The sequence below is a fragment of the Dendrobates tinctorius genome, unplaced genomic scaffold, assembly GCF_039654945.1.
Source record: "Dendrobates tinctorius isolate UK_male_01 unplaced genomic scaffold, ASM3965494v1 ptg000068l, whole genome shotgun sequence".
In the NCBI taxonomy this organism is placed as follows: domain Eukaryota; kingdom Metazoa; phylum Chordata; class Amphibia; order Anura; family Dendrobatidae; genus Dendrobates; species Dendrobates tinctorius.
This window is the reverse complement of record NW_027361736.1, coordinates 622,939-645,059: the sequence shown is the minus strand read 5'-3', so window position 1 is coordinate 645,059 and position 22,121 is coordinate 622,939.

Below are 22,121 nucleotides of genomic sequence, written 5' to 3'. Positions count from 1 at the left end.
GGCCTGTTCAGATCACTGGGAAGTCCGCACAGGCCCCCAGGCAGTCAGCATAGACCTCCGGCAGGTCGGCACAGACCACTGGCAGGCCGGTACAGACCCCCGGCAGTCCGCACAGACCCCTGGGCAGTCGGCACAGACCCCCGGCAAGCCGGTACAGAACCCCGGGCAGTCGGCATAGACCCCCCGGAAGGCCCGAACTGACGGCGCATCATGATGCGCACATACCGCGCATTATGATGACATCATTTCGGCAGCCAATCAGAGCCACAGCAGTGGCTCTTTGCATTATGAGAACTTCCGATTCCAATATTGAAAAAATATCGGTACTCGGTATCGGAATTCCGATACAGCGAATATCGGCCGATACCCGATATTTGCAGTATCGGAATGCTCAACACTAGTAGTATGTATGTATGTTGCATGCATGTGGTATATATGTAGTATGCATGTAGTATATATGTAGTATGCATGTTGCATGCATGTAGTATATATGTATGTTGCATGCATGTAGTATATATGTGGTATTTATGTAGTATGCATGTTGCATGCATGTGGTATATATGTATGTTGCATGCATGTAGTATATATGTATGCATGTTGCATGCATGCAGTATATATGTGGTATATATGCAGTATGCATGTTGCATGCATGTGGTATATATATAGTATGTATGTATGTTGCATGCATGTAGTATGTATGTAGCATGTAGTATGTATGTAGTATGTATTTTTTTTTTTTTTTTTTACATTCAACACATAGGCCGGATGATGGGACTACTACTGTCCCATCATTGGCTAATGTGTCAATCACCGTCATGGTAGCAGGCATCGCCCGATGGGACTTGTAGTCCCATCGGACGATGCCTGCACAGACCCCCGGACAGTCGGCACAGCCCCCCGGCAGGCCGGCACAGCCCCCCGGCAGGCCGGTCCAGACCCCTGGCAGGCCGGTCCAGACCCCCGGCAGTCCGCTCAGACCCCCGGACAGTCGGTACAGACCACCGGCAGGCCGGCACAGACCCCCGGCAGGCCGGTACAGACCCCCACAGCCTGCACAGACCCCCGGACAGTTGGTACAGACCAGCGACAGGCCGGCACAGCCCCCCGGCAGGCCAGTACAGACCCCCGGGCAGTCGGCACAGACCCCCGGACAGTCGGCACAGCCCCCCGGCAGGCCGGCACAGCCCCCTGGCAGGCCGGTACAGACCCCCGGCAGGCCGCTCAGACCCCCGGACAGTCGGTACAGACCACCGGCAGGCCGGCACAGCCCCCCGGGCAGGCCAGTACAGACCCCCGCAGCCTGCACAGACCCCCGGACAGTCGGTACAGACCACCGGCAGGCCGGCACAGCCCTCCGGCAGGCCTGTTCAGATCCCCGGGCAGTCCGCACAGACCCCCAGGCAGTCGGCATAGACCTCCGGCAGGTCGGCACAGACCACCGGCAGGCCGGTACAGACCACCGGCAGTCCGCACAGACCCACGGGCAGTCGGTACAGACCCCCGGCAGGCCGGTACAGAACCCCGGGCAGTCGGCATAGACCCCCCGGAAGGCCCGAACTGACGGCGCATCATGATGCGCACAGACCGCACATCATGAAGATGTCATTTCGGCAGCCAATCAGAGCCACAGGAGTGGCTCTTTGCATTATGGGAACTTCCAATTCCGATATTGAAAAAATATCGGTACTCGGTATCGGAATTCCGATACAGCGAATATCGGCCGATACCCGATATTTGCAGTATCGGAATGCTCAACACTAGTAGTATGTATGCATGTTGCATGCATGTGGTATATATGTAGTATGCATGTAGTATATATGTGGTATATATGTAGTATGCATGTTGCATGCATGTAGTATATATGTATGTTGCATGCATGTAGTATATATATGTGGTATATATGTAGTATGCATGTTGCATGCATGTAGTATATATGTATGTTGCATGCATGTAGTATACATATGTGGTATATATGTAGTATGCATGTTGCATGCATGTAGTATATATGTGGTATATATGTAGTATGCATGTTGCATGCATGTAGTATGTATGTAGTATGTAGTATGTTTGTAGTATGTATTTTTTTTTTTTACATTCAACACATAGGCCGGATGATGGGACTACTACTGTCCCATCATTGGCTAATGTGTCAATCACCGTCATGGTAGCAGACATCGCCCGATGGGACTTGTAGTCCCATTGGACGATGCCTGCACAGACCCCCGCAGCCTGCACAGACCCCCGGACAGTCGGCACAGCCCCCCGGCAGGCCGGCACAGACCCCCGGCAGGCCGCTCAGACCCCCGGACAGTCGGTACAGACCACCGGCAGGCCGGTACAGACCCCCGCAGCCCGGACAGACCCCCGGACAGTCAGTACAGACCACCGGCAGGCCGGCACAGCCCCCCGGCAGGCCGGTGCAGACCCCCGCAGCCTGCACAGTCCCCCGGATAGTCGGCACAGCCCCCCCGGCAGGCCGGCACAGACCCCCGGCAGGCCGGTACAGACCCCCGCAGCCTGCACAGACCCCCGGACAGTCGGTACAGACCACTGGCAGGCTGGCACAGCCCCCCCGGCAGGCCGGTACAGACCCCCGGGCAGTCGGCACAGACCCCCGGACAGTCGGCACAGCCCCCCAGCAGGCCGGTACAGACCCCGGCAGTCCGCTCAGACCCCCGGACAGTCGGTACAGACACCCGGCAGGCCAGCACAGATCCCCGGGCAGTCCGCTCAGACCCCCGGACAGTCGGTACAGACCACCGGCAGGCCGGTACAGACCCCCGCAGCCCGGACAGACCCCCGGACAGTCAGTACAGACCACCGGCAGGCCGGCACAGCCCCCCGGCAGGCCGGTGCAGACCCCCGCAGCCTGCACAGTCCCCCGGATAGTCGGCACAGCCCCCCCGGCAGGCCGGCACAGACCCCCGGCAGGCCGGTACAGACCCCCGCAGCCTGCACAGACCCCCGGACAGTCGGTACAGACCACTGGCAGGCTGGCACAGCCCCCCCGGCAGGCCGGTACAGACCCCCGGGCAGTCGGCACAGACCCCCGGACAGTCGGCACAGCCCCCCAGCAGGCCGGTACAGACCCCGGCAGTCCGCTCAGACCCCCGGACAGTCGGTACAGACACCCGGCAGGCCAGCACAGATCCCCGGGCAGTCCGCACAGACCCCCGGGCAGTCGGCATAGACCACCGGCAGGCCGGCACAGACCACCGGCAGGCCGGTACAGACCACCGGCAGTCCGCACAGACCCCCGGGCAGTCGGCACAGACCCCCAGCAGGCCGGTACAGAACCCCGGGCAGTCGGCATAGACCCCCCGGAAGGCCCGAACTGACGGCGCATCGTGATGCGCACAGACCGCGCATCAGGATGATGTCATTTCGGCAGCCAATCAGAGCCACAGCAGTGGCTCTTTGCATTATGGGAACTTCTGATTCCGATATTGAAAAAATATCGGTACTTGGTATCGGAATTCCGATACAGTGAATATCGGCCGATACCCGATATTTGCAGTATTGGAATGCTCAACACTAGTAGTGTATGCATGTTGCATGCATATGGTATATATGTAGTATGCATGTAGTATATATGTGGTATATATGTAGTATGCATGTTGCATGCATGTAGTATATATGTATGTTGCATGCATGTAGTAGATATGTGGTATATATGTAGTATGCATGTTGCATGCATGTAGTATATATGTGGTATATATGTAGTATGCATGTGGTATATATGTAGTATGTATGTATGTAGCATGTATGTAGTATGTATTTTTTTTTACATTCAACACATAGGCCGGATGATGGGACTACTACTGTCCCATCATTGGCTAATGTGTCAATCACCGTCATGGTAGCAGACATCGCCCAATTGGACTTGTAGTCCCATCGGACGATGCCTGCACAGACCCCCGCAGCCTGCACAGACCGCCGGACAGTCGGCACAGCCCCCGGCAGGCAGGCACAGACCCCCGGCAGGCCGGTACAGATCCCCGGCAGGCCGCTCAGACCCCCGGACAGTCGGTACAGACCACCGGCAGGCCGGTACAGACCCCCGCAGCCTGCACAGGCCCGCGGACAGTCAGTACAGACCACCGGCAGGCCGGCACATCCCCCCAGCAGGCCGGTACAGACCCCCGGCAGTCGGTACAGACCCCCGGACAGTCGGCACAGCCCCCCCCCGGCAGGCCGGCACAGCCCCCCGGCAGGCCTGTACAGAAGCCCGGCAGTCCGCTCAGACCCCCGGACAGTCGGTACAGACCACCGGCAGGCCGGCACAGCCCCCCGGCAGGCCGGTACAGACCCCCCGGCAGTCGGCACAGACCCCCGGGCAGTCGGCACAGACCCCTGGGCAGTCGGCACAGACCATCGGGAGGCTGGTACGGACCCCCGGCAGTCCGCACAGACCCCCGGGCAGTCGGCACAGACCCCCGGCAGGCCGGTACAGAACCCCGGGCAGTCGGCATAGACCCCCCCGGAAGGTCCGAACTGACGGTGCATCATGATGCGCACAGACCGCGCATCATGATGACGTCATTTCGGCAGCCAATCAGAGCAACAGCAGTGGCTCTTTGCATTATGGGAACTTCCGATTCCGATATCCGATATTGAAAAAATATCGGTACTCGGTATCGGAATTCCGATACAGCGAATATCGGCCGATACCCGATATTTGCAGTATCGGAATGCTCAACACTAGTTGTGAGATCTAATGAACCAATCATGTGATATATCTAAAAACCCTCCCAGGAAGTGACATATGTCACCATGGAGATGAATAACTAACTAATTCCTCATGGATTTATAACAACAGAAACATCAAACAGTCATAGTCATGTACCTTTGATCTATTTCAATAAAATTATTTTTGTATTTTTGTAAACCTTTGTATTGGACTTTTTGTTCGCTATTTTTTCTCATATATTTTATATTCAAGTGTTGCGATATTCCTATTATGTCCACTTACATACCCATTTTTTTAGTGATATATAGTTATATATTGATTATACTGATATAAATGGGGTTTTCTTCTATGAAACTGTTATATTACCTACCTACATTGTAGCAGCATGACAAATGTGCAGTGAGCAAGGGATAGGAGTGCAGAGAAAGATGAAGTAACGTGTAACGTACAAGCTGTCGATAAGGTTATAACGAATCTGGATGGGCTGCGAAGTTATGAAAGTAAAGTTTTACGTTTTGAGTTGCATCTGGACTGTGTTTGTTTATTCAGAAGCGGCCAGAGATGACCATAAAGATTGGAGAACAGACCCTGATGACATGATGACACAGAGGACGGAGAGGCAAGTAAGCTGACAGTGAAGTGTGATTTTTATATGTTGGAAGGCAAGGGCATACAAAACCCGATGAACTCAGCCACGACTACGGCCCTCTACACTTGGCATAGTCGGCAGGATACCCGTGAGAGAAGCGTGGACAATGTGAATGATGTGACGAGAAAAGAAAGAGATTAAGTTATTGTGGATGCTACTGAAATGCTGGATGTGACTGATACATTGGACTTGTCAAATACCTTTAATGAGACTGACATGGTGATGGCCAAAATGGCAGCTCTAAAGATGGTGGATTAATGGTGCGCAATTGAGGGACAAATACTCTGATCCCTCCCCTTGTGGGCGTCCTGATGGATAATTGGCATGAGAAGCTGTCTGGCTCTGAGAAGACGAAGAACCTGCCCCTTACAACAGGTTACAAGGAAATGGGTGGTCCGGCTGGAAGTGACCCTACCCTGGAACGGGTGGGGCCCAGAAGAAAATCTTGTGTGCAGCTGCATGGTGTCATTACAAGATACAGCGCCGGCAGCGATGCACGACTCCTGCACTTGTCACTGCGGAGGCATAGGCCGTAAATAAGACGACGCTGTTACAGGTTACCTGCCCTCTGGGTGGAGAGTCACTGACGGCTGCCAGAGGCCGAGTCATCACATCACTGCAAGCGGAAGCATCAACGCCAGGTGCTGGAGACAGCATCCACCTAGAAGGAATCTTTGCCGGGAGAAAGTGCCGAGCCAGAGCTTCTACCACAAGCGGAGCAGAAGGTCTAACCTTTTCACCTGGGGTCAGCGTTACAGTAGCAGTGGGGACCAGAACCAGTGACGGCCCTAGAGGAGCTTGGACCGGAGGTGAAAGCCGAACCGATGCTACGTCATCAGAAACCAGAGTGCACAGCAGCATCTGCAGAAGGGACAGGCGTGGCTGGATCCCCAAAGTCATCAGCAGTGAGTGAACCTCGACCCTTGACACCGAAGGGCTCGTCCTTGCTGCGGCTTTCTACCTCGCCAGTCCAAGCTGTCCATTGGCCCTCTGGCCCAGGGGGTGAGTCCCTTGATTTGTCCCACAGTCACCAGGGACGGGAGGCCAGGCCCATGTCAGGCACAAGTATGGAGGTGGGCACTCCTCGGGTCTGCACAGCAGTACAGGGCCCGTCCCACACCCCTGGCCAGTCTGGCTGGATTGCAGAAATTATTGCTAGGAAGAAGCAGCAGGAGAAAGAAATTTGGACCCAGCTGCACTAACATGGGGAGGGTGCTATGGCCAGGCACCGCTCCCATGGGCAGCTGGTTTACGCAAACGTGGAGCAAGGATATGGCCATTTACGGGAGGCAGAAACTGATGTCAAAATTTACATCAACGCTGCCTCCATGAAACATGGGAGACCCCTATTGGATGGGGACTGGGTCTCCTTCTTCGAGGAGGACTGCCCTAGGGCTACTATGTGGTGGAGGTGACATTGTGTTTGGAGGAGAGCAGCCTAGAGTTATATGCGAGCCCAAGTCGGGAGCAGTCAGCTCCCCGTGTTTCAATTTCCCCCCACACTGCCTCTGCTGCTTCCTGGCAGCACATGGACTCTGCGGCTGCAGAGTCTACTTCAGCTCGTACGCGGGCATGGATCACTGATGATAAAGCGGCACAGGACGCATGCCGTTGAATTGTATATTGTCTGCTGAGAATTGTGAAGTTGTGCTCGTTGCACTTATGCTAATGCGGGAGTGGTTCTGCGTCCCTATGGGCAAAGGAGCCTTGATACGCTCCCAGAATCAGGAGCAATACGGCCGGAACAGCCAGGAGTGGACATTGAATATGGAAAAGTTTGTTTTTTTCTTGCAGATATTGCACTCTTCTGCTGGAGCAGTACGTTTTCCTTTTTGGAACAACGGGTGATTGAACTAATGGACCGAGTGCGGATGCTGCAACAGACTGCATTCTAGGACCAGGCAGCCTGCACATGGCGCACGGGACCGTGACATATACAAAGGGAGGGGGACACCTCCCTTAAGGACAAAATATTTGTGGACTGACGGTGTAAATGGATGGACTGTCTCCGGGCACCCGCTTGTATATACCGCAGAATGAAAAAAATAACGTATTTTTGGTTAATCCTTTATCCTCCCTGCATGGAATATTCCTTTGTAAAATTAAAGTTTGCTTAAGATATGATGGGGGACGACCATTGTAAAAGGAAGGGAGAATGTTAGAAGGTTACAAAAATTGTCCTAAACCTCCAAACAGGTCCCGGTTTAGTGTGTAAATTTGTATAACTGTATATATATTGTTGGCTCATTGGCTCATAATGATGTGTATAAAATCTGCTATGTAGAGGTGTATAGGATTAGGGAAAGTGTAGTGTTCATGTTTGGTCACAAGATGGGGGTATTATAGGTATGCTTAGTGTAGGACAAGAGTTCCTTCGTGTAAAGGGTTAACCGTAGGATAGGTTAGCGGGGTGTAAGGCATGAATAGTGTTAGGAATCTGGGTTCTACAATGCCTATGCAGGAATCCAGATTCTTACATTTGTCTCCAGAGGCTAAGTCCTTCATCCCTTCTTCTGAGCATGCTCATGGGATGAGTTCCCATTGGAGTTTGGGAGTCAGGTGCTCAGGTCCTGCTCCTGATTCCATTGGTTATGCTCAGGGCTCTGGGGATTTCCGGCAGGTCCCGTACGCTATAAAAAGTGCGCATGGCCGTTCCACCATATGCTAGTATTTTCTTACTGCTGCTGTGTGTATGGTGATGGATGTAAGGCCTGATGAGCTCAGCCACGGCTACGGCCCTGGCTGACCTCTACATACCCAAGCCCTACCTCTGGTTCCTCCACCATTCTCTGGCTCCTCTTGCTCCATCCCCCGGCCCTACTCCTCCTCTACCTGAAAAAAAATGGTCGGCCGATAGCAGGAACTTTTCCTCTTGGTTCCTTTTTATCACTGTGAATTAGTATGTTACAGTCAAATTATTATTTTTTTTATTTCATAATTTTTATTTCTTTCATTCTTTGCCATTAGGGGTTGGGTTGGGCTTATGGTTAGAGTTGGGCTTAGGATTAGGGTTGGGCTCAGAGATAGCTTTGGGCTAAGGGTTTTCAAATGTTAAAAAAAAAAATATGACAATATGAAGACTAGTGTTGAACGCAAGTGCTCACTATTCAAGTTTGCATTGGAGTGCTCTGGTATGCACCAAGTATTATGGGTGCTCAAGTGACATGCTAGAGTCTCCTTGCCTGCATGTTTTGCATCTATTAAAAAACATGTGGGGATTGCCTGCCATAAACGATAATCCCCAAACTTTTTTTGGGTGTATAACAGCAGTGAAACATACGGGACAGGGTCTCAAGCATGTCACATGAGCAACCGTGATACTCGGTGCATACCTGTCATGCTAGATGAAGAAGAAGCACGTGCACAACAATGGGGAGAGGGAGGGGGAAGCCCAAACACTAGGGAAGTGGGGAGTGGAGACCCCTAGGCAGATCTACAGTGGGTACAGAAAGTATCCAGACCCCTTTATTTTTTTCACTCTTTATTTCTTTGCAGCTATTTGTTAAATTCGAAAAAATTCATTTTTTTTCTCATTAATGTACACTGCACCCCATCTTGACTGAAAACAACCAGAAATGTAGAAAGGTTTGCAAATTTATTAAAAAAGAAAAACTGAAATATCACATGGTCATAAGTATTCAGACCCTTTGCTCAGACACTCATATTTAATTCACATGCTGTCCATTTCCTTGTGATCCTCCTTGAGATGGTTCTACTCCTTCATTGGAAACCAACTGTGTTTAATTAAACTGATAGGGCTTGATTTGTAAAGGCACACACCTGTCTACATAAGACCTCACAGCTCGCAGTGCATGTCAGACCAAATGAGAGTCATGAGGTCAAAGGAACTGGCCAACGAGCTCAGAGACAGAATTGTGGCAAGGCACAGATCTCGCCAAGGTTACAAAATAATTTCTGCATTACTCAAGGTTCCTAAGAGCATAGTGGTCTCCATAATCTTTAAATGGAAGAAGTTTGGGACCACCAGAAGTCTTCCTAGCGCTGGCCGTCCAGCCAAACTGAGCAATCATGGGAGAAGAGCCTTGGTGAGAGAGGTAAAGTAGAACCCCAAGGCTGAGCTCCACAAATGCAGTAGGGAGATGGGAGAAAGTTCCACAAAGTCAACTATCACTGAAGCCCTCCATCAGTCTGGTCTTTATGGCAGAGTGGCCCGACAGAAGCCTCTCCTCAGTGCAAGACATATGAAAGCCCGCATAGAGTTTGCTAAAAAACACATGAAGGACTCCCAGACTAAGAAATAAGATTCTCTGGTCTGATGAGATGAAGATAGAACTTTTTGGTGATAATTATAAGCGGTATGTGTGGAGAAAACCAGGCACTGCTCATCACCTGCCCAATACAATCCCAACAGTTGAACATGGTGGTGGCAGCATTAAACTATGGGGTGTTTTTCAGCTGCAAGACAGGACGACTGGTTGCAATTGACAGAAACATGAATGCGGACAAGTACAGAGATATCCTGGATGAAAACCTCTTCCAGAGTGCTCTGGACCTCAGACTTGGCCGAAGGTTCACCCTCCAACAAGACAATGACACTAAGCACACAGCTAAAATAACAAAGGAGTGGCTTAAGAACAACTCTGTGACCATTCTTGACTGGCCCAGCCAGACCTCTGGACCTAAACTCAATTGAGCATCTCTGGAGAGACCTGAAAATGACTGTCCACCAACGTTCACCAGCCAACCTGATGGAACTGGAGAGAATATTCAAGGAAGAATGGCAGAGGATATGCAAGGAATAATGGCAGAGGATCCCCAAATCCAGGTGTGAAAAACTTGTTGCACCATTCCCAAGAAGACTCATGGCTGTACTAGATCTAAAGGGTGCTTTTACAAAATAGTGAACAAAGGGTCTGAAATTTTCAAAAATTTCTACATTTCTGTGTTTTTTTAAGTCAAGATTGGGTGCAGAGTGACAATGATGAGAAAAAAATGAACTTATTTGAATTTACCAAATGGCTGCAATTAAACAAAGAGTTAAAAATTTAAAGGGGTCTGAATACTTTCTGCACCCTGTCTGCCCTAAACGTCCCTATATAGGTTCTACACCTATCGCCAAGCAGGAACCTAATCCCTGCCTGACCCTAGCGATAGGTCCTGGTTAGTGAGAGGGCGAGGTGTCTCTAGTCAATCCTCTCTACAACTTAAAGACAGAGAGGGTATGCGAACAAGGGGAACACTTAGCTTGAGAAGACCACAGAGATGTCACGCCAGCAATCCTCCAAGAGTCTTCTGAGAAGGTGCTAACTGACTGTTAGTACTTCCAACTAGACAGAGACAAGTGAGAGCTAACACCAGCAACATGCTGCAGACACGGAATGAATATAAACCTTCAGCAAAGGTGTCCAATTAGCAGCAGAAGGTGGAAGTAAATGTTGTGTCCTAAAGGGAGAGGGATATCGCTCCCCAACAGAGACATAAAATCAAGAAGGTGCTTGAGTTAATCGCAAAGACCTTCAACAGTAGAATCCAGGATGAGTGTCAGTCACCCCTGACACACCTGTGACAATACCTGAGCACCTGGTGCAAATTCGAGTAGTGGGTACTTGTGCTCAACACTAATGACGACATAGTCAATATGACGACCTAACATTATCAAATTCTATGCAGTACCATTGGGTTCAAAATCCTCACTATTCCCCTAGATAAAATCCTTGAGGGGTGTAGTTTCTAAAATGAGATCAGCTGTGAGGGGTTTCTCTTTGAGCACGTTAGATGCCCTGAAAATCTAACATGTTACCCGCAATCTATTTGTTACGACTCTTGTGATGGGGTTAAACCAAGGTAGGAGAAGAAAGGGAATTATTACACACTCAAAACCTCGCAACAGTCAAAGATAAATCAACCAAATGCCTTCTCCAATAATAACCACTAACAACCTCCAGCCATGTAGCAAAAGCTAACTCTGACAATGAGTGCTAACCATGGTCCAGATTATATAGGAGATGGGAGTGACTAACAGTGCACTAACAGTTGATCTCATGGAGATCAACATCCAACACTGCGGAAATACCATCACATGTTTCTCAATGCAGTGATTGTTTTTTGCATGTTTTACATATTTCCCATAAGGGATGGGGGCATTGCTCTAGAATCACTGCGTTGAGAAACATGTGATGGTGTCTCCGCAGTGTTGGATGTTGATCTCCATGAGTTCAGTCTTCTACTAGGCATTGCTCCTACTGGCCAGTTTCCTACTCCACACTGATGAGGGGCAATACCCCGAAACAGCTGTCTGTGGAAGGATACCATGTTTTGGCATAGGTGGTTTCCTTCATTGGAGACTGCCATTCCCGTGGCTATTCCTTGCCGGGGAAAGACCTGGCTAGTCATTGCTTGCGTTGAGAAACATGTGATGGTGTCTCCGCGGCTTGTGTATTGAGGCAGCAGTTGAGGCATGGGAGTTGTAGTTCTCCAACAGCTGGAGTGCCAAGGTTTGCCACCACTGCAGTTTGACGCCAAAGTGGCTTTAGAAGCCCAGGGTGCCAAAGTGGCCCCCGAGGCAAAGTGGCAGCATGTGTCAACATGGCCAAAGTGGCTACCAAGTTGCTACTGAGGTGCCGAATGTGCCAAAGTGGCTACCAAGTGGCTACCGAGGGGCCGAATGTGTCAAAGTGGCTACTGAGGTGCCGAATGTGCCAAAGTGGCTATCAAGTGGCCAAAGTGACTACCGAGGGGCCGAATGTGCCAAAGTGGCTACCAAGTGGCCATAGTGGCTACTGAGGTGCCGAATGTGCCAAAGTGGCTACCAAGGTGCCGAATGTGCCAAAGTGGCTACCAAGTGGCTACCGAGGTGCCGAATGTGCCAAAGTGGCTACCAAATGGCCGAAGTGGCTACCGAGGTGCCAAATGTGCCAAAGTTAGTGTTGAGCTTTCCGATACCGCAAGTATCGGGTATCGGCCGATATTAGCTGTATCAGAATTCCGATACTGACTTCCGATACTTTTTTCATATCGGATACCAGAATCGGAAGTTCCCATAATGCTATCAGCCCGCTCGCTTTGATTCAGCCAATGGGAATCCTCAGAAGTGTGGGCACATCCTGATAGGCATGTAGGCATGTTAACTATTGGCATGGCTGTGATTGGCTGCTGAAATGATGTCATGATGCACTATAAAAGCCACCTCCGCCGCCATTTTTAGTCACTCTGCTGTGAATTCAGTTAGGGACAGGCTGCTGTTGAAGACTGTGAGGGACAGTTAGAAATAGCGATTCTAAAAACAATATTGTGCTTTACCCAGGCTACATAAACCACCACTGTAGCTTTCTTTTGCATTGCAGCAGTGTTCACAGCTGTCTGCAAGGGCTGTGTGAGTGCAGCTCACGCTGTGGAGTGGGTCCTGCAGCCACGTCTGGTTGTAGGCCGCACAGCATGCCTCACTGCTGCCTCATACATATTTTTCTTTTTGAGTTGCTTATTTTTAAAAAATTATATCTAGTGTGCTTCCATCCGTATCCATATACGTTGGTTGCAAACACTAGTAGTAGACAGCGGAGCCTTTCTGCAGCCTTTCAGTGCTAGTGCCCACTTAGCTGCACTGTTCACGGCTGTCTGAGAGGTCTCTGACTGTGTGAGTGCAGCTCACGCTGAGTAGTGTGTCCTGCAGCTACGTCTGGTTGTAGGCCGCTCAGCGTGCGTCACTGCCTCACACATTTTTCTTTAATTGCAGCTCATTTTTCTTCTCCTATTAGTGTGCATCCATCCCTATCCATCTACATTGGTTGGTTGCAAACACTATATTGGAGTAGATAGAGGAGCCTTTTTTTCTGGCTTGTGCCCTTCAGCTGCAGCCAGATTAGTATTACCCAATTTTTTTGGAGCCTCATCTTTTGCATTGTAGGTTACCTGCCTGCATTGTAATAGCTCCAGAAAGTTGGTGATACTCAGACTTTAAAATCTTTGGTAACATCCTTTTAGTTTTTTTCCCCCCCCAAAAAAAAAACAACAAAGTTCACCAAACACTACATTTGAAAGTAGTGTAGGCCACATTAGCTCCCATTAAAGTGTAGTCGACACACACACTTCATAAAATTAGTGTTTCTTATACCTGTAACCAGCTGTTCAGGAATAAGCACACTAAGGCCCCCTTTGTACTTTTCTGCCTATCTTTCTCAGTCTAGCAAGATGAAGAAGGGAGTAAGGCACGTGGCCGTGGAGTTTCAGCAGGGAGAGGACGTGGGGATTCTGCAGGGAGAGGACGTGGGGATTCTGTGCCTGCTGTTGGCACCAGTGAGTCAGCATCCCCCAGTTTTAGCAGGCAACAGCCCTTTATGCGCAGCTTTGTAGGACCTCACCGTACCCCACTGCTGCGGGAGGAACAAATTGAAGCCGTTGTCGGATGGATGGCAGCTAACGCATCGACTTCAATTACTTCCACATCCTCTCAGGGCCAGAGCACCGAAGAGCAACCATCTGTCTCTTCACCACCTGCCAAAGTGCCCAGGCAGTCAGAGAGCCCTGGACAGGAGCCATCACAGTCTCTACTTCTGTTCTCGGAATCTGTTGGTTTGGAAAGAGGGGGCCAGCCAAGCAGCATTCCAGAATGTGAAGAAGAGGGAGTATGCAGTGATGCGCAACTTCTTTGTCCCTCTGAATCTGAAGAGGCGGGTGGGCCAGTGCCTATGGTCAGCACACCTCAGTACGCATCAGATGATAACGAGACTCAGTTACCACTTTCTGGTGCGTACGGTGCTGGCGAGACAACCCAGGAGAAGCAGGTGTTTGAAGAGGGGAGTGTAGATGATGAGGTCCTTGACCCATCATGGCGTGAGGAACAGGAAGGTGGTGGGAGCAGCTCTGAGGAAGAGATTCCCCGAACGGCCAAAACCAGAGGGAGAGGGAGGGGGCAGACTTGGTTGCCTGTAGCCTCCACTTCGGCACCCGTTAGGAGCATTCCACTTTCAATAGGCAAAATGGGCGCTCCCAAGACTTGCAGTGCGTGGTCCTTTTTTGACACAGTTGCAGATGACATTTGCTTTGTCAAATGCAAGCTGTGTCATCAGAGAGTCAAAAAAGCGAAAAATGTCAGCAACCTCAATACCACTAATATGTGGAAACATGTGCGGACCAAGCATGAGCTGGAGTTACAGAGACACACTGAAGACGTAGGCCAACATACAGCACCACCTACCACCTCTTCAGCTTGTGTTGGGGCCTCTTCCTCCAGCTCACACACAGCTGGTTCGGCTTCCTCACAGGATCGCCAAGGAAGAACCTCTGGCACTGTTGTCTGGAGACCCTGTGACATTCCACCCACAGCACCACATTCCAAGTCATCCTCACACTCCTAGGCCACTCGGCAGCCATCGGTAGCACAGTCATGGGAGAAAAGGTGGCCATACTCGGCAAATCATCCCCGAGCACAGGCTCTGAATGCTGGCATTGCCAAACTACTGGCCCTTGAAATGCTGTCATTCAGGCTGCTGGAGACTGACACCTTCCGGAACTTCATGGCATTGGCAGTCCCACAATACACGATGCCCAGCCGCTTTTATTTCAGCAGGCGAGCTGTCCCTGCCCTGCAGAAACATGTGGAGGCAAACATAAAACATGCGCTACTAAACGCCGTCAGTAGCAAGGTCGACCTGACCACTGATGCGTGGACCAGTAACCATGGACAGGGACGATACCTTTCCCTCACTGCCCATTGGGTCAATGTTGTGGAGCCGGGTACAGATCTGGAGAGTGGCGCTCTACGTGTTCTGCCAACTCCACGGATTGCAGGAATCCAGTCTGTACATATTGACTCCTCCTACTCAAGTTCCTCTGAAACAGCACAGCAGGAGCCTGATATGAGCACAGCCGTGGCCAAACGTCAACAGGCCGTACTGAAATTAATTTCATTGGGGAATTGAAGCCACACAGCGCAGGAGCTCTGGAATGCCATCAAGCAGGAGAGCGACGTGTGGTTTGTGCCAGCAAATCTCCAGCCGGGCTTGGTAGTGTGTGACAATGGCCGAAATCTGGTGGCAGCTCTTGGCCTAGGCAACCTCACTCACATCCCATGTCTGGCACATGTGCTCAACTTGGTCGTGCAGAGCTTTCTGAGGGACTATCCGGATCTTGATGCACTGCTGCACAAGGTCCGCATAGAGTGCGCTCACTTGTGTCGTTCCAGCACGGCAAGATCGCGCCTTGCTGCTCTGCAGTGCCGATTACGTCTTCCGGAACATCGCATCATATGTGACTTACCCACCAGGTGGAATTCAACGTTACAAATGTTGGACCGGTTGTGTGAGCAGCAGGCAGCAGTCATGGAGTACCAGCTGCATCAGGCGCAAACAAGTCGCAATGTGCGCCGGTCACACTTCAGCACCACTGAGTGGGCCTCTATGAAGGACATTTGCCTCATTTTGCGTGCCTTCGATGATTCCACGCGGATGGCGAGTGCAGATGATGCACTAGTCAGCATGACTGTCCCCCTTATCTGCATGCTTCAAAAAACACTGCAAGCACTAAGGGATGAGGTTTTGGAAGAGGTGGAGGATGAGGAGTCCCAAATGCCATCTGCTTCTGGACAGTCTGCGCTACGTGCTTCCTCACAAAGGCCTAGGCAGGGGACACTTTGTGAGGAGGATGAGGAGGAGTCGATGGAGGAGGAAGACATCTCTCCACAGGAGGGAGGTACACAAAGCTCTAGTCAGTATGTACAGCGAGGGTGGGGTGATGCAGAGCAGGCAGAGATCACGCCTCAAGCAGGGGACAGCGGTTCTTTGGCAGTTGGGAGTCTGCAGCACATGGTTGACTTCATGCTGCAGTGCCTGAGAAACGACCGCCGCATCGCTCACATTCTCTACACGGCTGATTGGGTGTACACCCTCCTAGATCCTCGCTACCGGGACAACTTGCAAACCCTCATACCAACATTGAACCGGGAGCGTAAACTGCGGGAGTACCAAGACACACTGGTGCAGTCCATCATGTTTTCCATTCCACCCGACAGCAGTGGTGCTAGTGCTTTACAAAGCACCTCTGTGCGTCGAGCCAGTGGAGGAAACTCGGCACAAAGAGGGAGCAGAGGCAGCGCCTCAGCACAAGGCAAGACCACTATGGCCCACATGTGGCAAAGTTTTGTGTGTCCGCCACAATTGTCTACACCATCACTGACGGCTCCAGTCAGCAGGAGGCAACGTTTCCGTCAGATGGTGACAGACTACATGTCTTGCCCTGTGAGTGTACTCCCAGATGGCTCTTCCCCCTTCAAGTTTTGGGTCTCTAAGCTGGATACATGGCCAGAGCTTAGCCAGTATGCATTGGAGGTGCTGGCTTGCCCTGCTGCCAGTGTATTATCGGAACGCGTCTTTAGTGCCGCAGGTGGTGTACTAACAGACCGTCGCACGTGACTTTCTTCCGATAACATCGACCGGCTTACTTTTCTGAAAATGAACAAGGCCTGGATCTCTCCAGAATTTGCTAGTCCTCTTCCCGACTAAATAATTGGTTGCCAGCTCTATCCAGGTCTCCTGTTGTGTTCATGTTTCTACCACCTGAACTATAATCCCTGGGATTCAACACAGCCAGTTGTCGCTCAGATGTGTCTGCACAGAGACACACTCTGTCCACATTCCCATTAATAGTTGTGGGAATGTGGACAGAGCAGGACACCTTGCTGGACACACATCAGGGGATCAACTGACGTGACTGAGCCCCAGTAACTCAGGAACAAGTGTGGATTGTGCAGACAACTCTGCAGAGCAGCAACTGGCGTGGTTGGAGGCCAGGGGAAATACTAGAGACAGTAGAGCCAGAGGCCAAAGTGGAGCACGGTTACAATCAGTAGTTGTGTACAACCAATATAAAACTCGCTCCAAGTTGGCCTCAGCCTGCTGCATGATTGACCCCTGGGCTTCAACATCGCATGTTGCTGCTCGGAAGTGTGCTTGCCACGGGTACTCCCTCCTGCCCTGCCGGGTTCCAGCACCGTCAGCTGTTTCTCGGCAGAGCCTTTGGCCTAGGTGCCTCCTTCTTGGTATCCGGGTTCCAGCACCGTCAGCTGGTTCTCGGCATGCCTTTGGCTGAGGTGCCTCCTTGTCGGTATCCCAGTTCAAGCAACGTCTGCTGGTCCTTGGTAGTGCTTTTTAGCACAGGTACCTCCTGCTTAGAAACCGTGTTCTAGCACCATCAGCTGGTCCACGGTTGTCCCATTGGCTATTGTTCCTTCTGCTGCCCCTCCGGGTTCCAGCACCGTCAGCTTGTTCTCGGCAGTGTCTTTGGCACGGGTACTCCCTCCTGCCCAGCCTGGTTACAGCACGCCTGCTGTTTCCGGGTAGTGTCATCGTCACTTTGCCACTGTCGTGTTGCGGTCGGGTTAGCCGAGTCTATGGTGCCTGCAGTTTCAGTGCTTCCTATGTGGGCTGCGGATTCTGGTAACAAAGGCTGGTTCCATAGTGCCAATAGGACAAGCACCCCCTGTAGGACTGTGGGTTTCGGTAACTGTGGCCGGCTCGCGGCCTGGCAACTTTGTTTTTCATGGGTACCTTCTGCTACCCATCCGGGTTCCAGCACCGTCAGCCGGTTCTCGGCAGTGCCTTTGGCTGAGCTGCCTCCTTGTCGGTATTCCAGTTCAAGCAACATTTGCTGGTCCTTGGTAGTGCTTTTTAGCACAGGTACCTCCTGCTTAGAAACCGTGTTCTAGCACCGTCAGCTGGTCCACGGTTGTCCCATTGGCTCTTGTTCCTTCTGCTGCCCCTCCGGGTTCCAGCACCATCAGCTTTTCCTCGCTAGTGTCCTTTGCTCTTGCAGCTTCTGCTACCCATCTGGGTTCCAGCACCGTCAGCTAGCTCTTGGCAGAGCCTTTGGCCTAGGTGCCTCCTTCTCGGTATCCGATTTCCAGCAACGTCTGCTGGTCCTTGAGAGTGCTTTTTAGCACAGGTACCTCCTGCTTAGAAACCGTGTCCCAGCACCGTCAGCTGGTCCACGGTTGTGCCATTGGCTGTTGTTCCTTCTGCTGCCACTCTGTGTTCAAGCACCGTCAGCTGGTTCTCGGTAGTTCCATTGACTCTTGTAGCTAATGCTACCCATCCGGGTTCCAGCACCGTCAGCTGGTTCTCAGAAGTGTCTTTGGCACGGGCACTCCCTCCTGCCCAGCCTGGTTCCAGCACGCCTGCTGTTTCCGGGTCGTGTCAACGTCACTTTGCCACCAATATGTTGTCCTGTCGTGTTGCGGTCGGGTTAGCCGAGTCTATGGTGCCTGCAGTTTCTGTGCTTCCTATGTGGGCTGCGGGTTCTGGTAATAAAGGCTGGTTCCGTAGTGCCAATAGGACAAGCACCCCCTGTAGGACTGTGGGTTTCGGTAACTGCGGCCGGCTCACGGCCTTGCAGCTTTGTTTTTTCATGGGTACCTTCTGCTACCCATCCGGGTTCCAGCACCATCAGCTGGTTCTCGGAAGAGCATTTGGCCTATGTAACTCCTTCTTGGTATCCGAGTTCCAGCAACGTCTGCTGGTCCTTGGTAGTGCTTTGTAGCACAGGTACCTCCTGCTTAGAAACCATACTACAGCACCGTCAGCTGGTCCACGGTTCTCCCATTGGCTCTTGTTCCTTCTGCTGCCCCACCGGGTTCCAGCACCATCAGCTGGTCCTCGCTAGTGTCATTTGCTCTGGCAGCTTCTGCTACCCATCCGGGTTCCAGCACCGTCAGCTGGTTCTCGGCAGTGCCTTTGGCCTAGGTGCCTCCTTCTTGGTATCCGAATTCCAGCAACGTCTGCTGGTCCTTGGCAGTGCTTTGGAGTACAGGTACCTCCTGCTTAGTAACCGTGTTCCAGCAACGTCAACTGGTCCACGGTTGTGCCATTGGCTCTTGTTCATTCTGCTGCCCCTCCGGGTTCCAGTACCGTCAGCTGGTTCTCGGCAGTGCCTCAGCCTTCTTGTACCTTCTGCTACTTTTCCAAGTTCAAGCTTGTGGAAATGGTTTTTGATTCTCACTCTGGATCTCCCTGACAATGACCCTGTAGACGACGACCCTGAAGACCACACAGAAGAATACCTAAAAGATGACCCTGAAGAAGATGACCAAGAGGACAAAGAACAGGAAGACAACCACCAAGATGCAGAACAACAAGAGAGAGAAGACAAAGAAGCATAAAAAAACAAAGCAGAAGAACATTAAGCATAAGACTAATACTCTGAGCAAATGATATTATCTTATTTATAAGCAGAAGAAGACTAAGCAGTGTATGGGGGTGAGTCCGTTCCTCCTCGTGGTGCCCCTGGAAAAGGCCTGCTGCTGCAGGCCAAACTGAACGCGGACAAATCCTGTTGTAAATCTTTTGTGACAGGCTGAACGGAAGGTGTAATCTTCAAACTTTTATAGATAACTACAGGAATGCCTGACACGAAAAAGAAGAAGAAAAAGAAGAAAAAGAAGTAAAAAAGAAGGTGAAGAGCATGGAAGTAGTGAAACATACAAATCTGACAAAAAATTAAAGACTTTAACATAGTCAATATCTTCACAAAACTCAAGATAAAAAGCGGACGGCACCGCTGTTACTGTGTAACTTCAAATGATGTGCGGCATACAGAAGCCCAGCAGCTGGGAATCTCGGGTGCCAGACCTGGAAACAGTCTCGAGTATCGCGAAACGGCCGTTGTCAGCCTTTCTTGCACTCCTTATGTCACTCCCCCGACTTGACATGTTCATGATATGTCAATAAATCAGAGAAACTTTCATCTCGATGAGTGCGACCTCTTCTCTTTGCATGGATAGTCAATATCTTTGTAACTACGAACGTCTTTAAAAAAAAAAGAAAAATCCTGCTATTCCATTTGATTGGGCTAAAGCTCTATGGCTTTTATGTCTCCTTCACCTCCCACAATACATTCTACATTATTATTAGTTGTTTTTCTCCATGTAGAATTAACCGACAGGGAAAGAAAGACTTTTTTTTAATTACGATATTTCTGTTCCATTGACTTGAATGGGACTTCCGGGATCGGAATCGGCGATACCCGATACTTTTTTTAGATCGGCCGATCTATTCCGATACAATATTTTTTCAGTATCGGGTGGTATCGCTCAACACTAGCCAAAGTGGATACTAATTGGCCAAAGTGGCTACCGAGGTGCCGAATGTGCCAAAGTGGCTACCAAGTGGCCAAAGTGGCTACTGAGGTGCCAAATGTGCCAAAGTGGCTACCAAGTGGCCAAAGTGGCTACTGAGGTGCCAAATGTGCCAAAGTGGCTACCAAGTGACCAAAGTGGCTAACAAGTGGCCAAAGTGGCTACTGAGGTGCCGAATGTGCCAAAGTGGCTACCAAATGGTCGAAGTCGCTACTGAGGTGCCGAATGTGCCAAAGTGGCTACCAAGTGGCCAAAGTGGCTACAGAGGTGCCGAATGTGCCAAAGTGGCAGCCAAGTGGCCAAAGTGGCTACCGAGGGCTGAATGTGCCAAAGTGGCTACCAAGTGGCCAAAGTGGCTACAAAGGTGCCAAATGTGCCAAAGTGGCTACCAAGTGGCCAAAGTGGCTACCAAGTGGCCAAAGTGACTATTGAGGTGCTGAATGTGCCAAAGTGGCTAACAAGTGGCCAAAGTGGCTACAGAGGTGCCGAATGTGCCAAAGTGGCAGCCAAGTGGCCAAAGTGGCTACTGAGGTGCTGAATGTGCCAAAGTGGCTGCCAAGTGGCCAAAGTGACTACCAATGTGCCAAATGTGCTAAAGTGGCTACCAAGTGGTCAAAGTGGCTACCAAGTGGCCAAAGTGACTATTGAGGTGCTGAATGTGCCAAAGTGGCTACCAAATGGCTGAAGTGGCTACCGAGGTGCCGAATGTGCCAAAGTGGCTACCAAGTGGCCAAAGTGGCTACCAAGGTGCCAAATGTGACAAAGTGGCAGCCAAGTGGCCAAAGTGGCTACCAAGTGGCTACAGTGGTGCCGAATGTGCCAAAGTGGCTACCAAGTGGCTACCGAGGTACCAAATGTACTAAAGTGGCTACCAAGTGACCAAAGTGGCTAACAAGTGACCAAAGTGGCTACCGAGGTGCCAAATGTGCCAAAGTGGCTACCAAGTGTCCAAAGTGGCTACCAAGTGGCCAAAGTGGCTACTGAGGTGCCGAATGTGCCAAAGTGGCTACCGAGTGGCCAAAGTTGCTACTGAGGTGCCGAATGTGCCAAAGTGGCTACCAAGTGGCCAAAGTGGCTACTGAGGTGCTAAATGTGCTAAAATGGCTACCAAGTGGCCAAAGTGGTTACCGAGGTGCCAATTGTGCCAAAGAGGGCTACCAAGTAGCCAAAGTGGCCAAAGTAGCTACCGAGGTGCCGAGTGTGCCAAAGTGGCTACCAAATGGCCGAAGTGGCTACCAAGGTGCCAAATGTGACAAAGTGGCAGCCAAGTGGCCAAAGTGGCTACCGAGGGGCCGAATGTGCCAAAGTGGCTACCAAGTGGCCAAAGTGGCTACAGAGGTACCAAATGTGCTAAAGTGGCTACGGAGGTGTCGAATGTGCCAAAGTGGCTACCAAGTGGACAAAGTGGCTACAGAGGTGCCGAATGTGCCAAAGTAGCTACCTAGGTGCTGAGTGTGCCAAAGTGGCTACCAAGTGGCCAAAGTGGCTACAGAGGTGCCAAATGTGACAAAGTGGCTACCAAGGTGCCGAATGTGCCAAAGGGGCTACCAAGTGGACAAAGTGACTACCAAGTTGCCAATGTGGCTACAGAGGTGCCGAATGTGCCAAAGTGGCTACCGAGGTGCCGAACGTGCCAAAGTGCTACCAAGTGGCCAAAGTGGCTACCAAGGTGCCAAATGTGCTAAAGTGGCTACCAAGTG